Source organism: Dicentrarchus labrax, unplaced genomic scaffold (genome assembly GCF_905237075.1).
Source record: "Dicentrarchus labrax unplaced genomic scaffold, dlabrax2021, whole genome shotgun sequence".
NCBI classification, from domain to species: domain Eukaryota; kingdom Metazoa; phylum Chordata; class Actinopteri; family Moronidae; genus Dicentrarchus; species Dicentrarchus labrax.
The window spans coordinates 5293639-5295448 of record NW_026136724.1 but is presented as its reverse complement, the minus strand read 5'-3'; positions in this window follow the sequence as shown (position 1 = coordinate 5295448).

Here is a 1810-nt window from a genome sequence, read left to right as displayed (position 1 = left end):
GGGGTATTTGGGGGGGTGGGGGGGGGTTGAAATGCCTATAGACAGCAGTGTCGGACATCACTAAAAGCTACAGTCATACACTTGGAGTATAGTCACTTGATTCTCTTCTTTCCGTTTGGTTGGAAGAAATCCCCCAAACTCAAAAGAAAAGAAAAAAAAAAAAAAATCATTTCCAGGAGCACCTTCGACTCACACTGACCAAAAACAAACAAACAAAAAAAAACTTACAGAGAAAGGTATTGTTTATGTACAGATGCACATTCTTTACACTTCAGTCCATCCTGCTGCTCTAGGAGCCGACTGCACGGGGGGGGGGTCCAGACAGGAAGTGATGGGAGTTGGCCACGTCTGATGGGCCCCTCCTCCTTCTCCTCCTCCTCCTCTTCCTCCTCTCTGTAAACAATGGAAGCGTCGGCGTGAAGCGGCGCTGCTGGGCCCTTGTGTTCAGTAACGGCCAAAAACAAAAACAAAAACAAAAACAAAAAAAAACTCACACAGGAAAAAAAAAAACAAAAAACAACGATCAGTGCAATGTTGTAGGCAGACAAAAGACGAACAAAACAAATAAGACTTTACAGCTTTTTGAGAGAAACACATGGAATGAACCGTCCGTAAACTCGTCTGTCTTCCTTCTTTTACTCTTCTACTCGACTGCTGTTAATAAATACACTCGCTGTACCGCCTGCGTAGAGTTTTATGGTAAAGATCTCGGGCTTCCATGTCAAACAGCTACAGGTACTTGTTTAATAACTCTTTCTCATAAAAACCTACTCAGCTAAAATGATGTGAAAAGTAAAAATGATGGCGCTAGAACATAGTTATTTTTTTTTTTATCTATAAATAGTTTTAAAATAAATATACCTGTATCACATTGTCTGTAGGATATCATGTCTGCAGTGCTGGAGCGCTGGAGGAGTCCCGATTCATGCACTTATAATCCTGCGTTAATACTGCACGACAACCGGTTCCTGGTTATTCATTTGCAAATAAAAATAAGAAAATCACTCAAATGTATCCTAAAATGTATTCTTCTGTGTGTGCAGCTTTATTTCAGCAGGCGAGAAGTTGGGACTCCTCCAGCGGCTCCGACACTTTCCTCTGATTTGATTGGCCAATCCTCATCAGCTCGACTCAAAAATTCATCACGGTGCAAAATCAAGACCTTAAAAAGACATTCCCTTATCTCTATCGTACTTAGAAACAAATTCATGGTTTTAAAAAGAGCAACTACTTCAGCTTCCCTGGCCAGCACAGTTATTATCACAGGAACAGCAGAGTTCCTGAACCAATCAAAAATTAAAAAGAAAAATACATACAGGGCACATCAACAGGGACACCATAAATAAGGATATAAAGTGGGGAAAGGGGAAAGAACGATACTGCCACTTTATGGCGCCGCTGTCTCCGCAGCGCCACGTCTCCGGTACAAACAGAAGAGCTTTTATTCTGTAGTTCCTCTCGTCCGTCGGCCTCTCTCCTCTCCGTTCGTGCCTGGCAGCAACGCACCGTCCAAAGGGCTCGGGAGAAGAGACGAGGTGGAGGGGGTCTGGTAGCAGTGGAGGTACAGTAATGAAGTCTGATGTTGTAGAATAGTAGTAGTAGTAGTAATAATAGTAGTAAAGGTGGTGGTGAGGGGGACGGGGGGGGGGGGAGAGGGGGGGGGGTGTTGGTGTGGTGTTTCCCCGTAACAGCATGCTAGTCCTGGCTGATTTTTTTTTCTTTTCAAAGTCTTTTGATCGGTGAGGGAGAGATGGTCCGAAAAAGCAAGCGCTCCCGAGAACAGCATCGCTCCGATATGAACGCCGGGGGG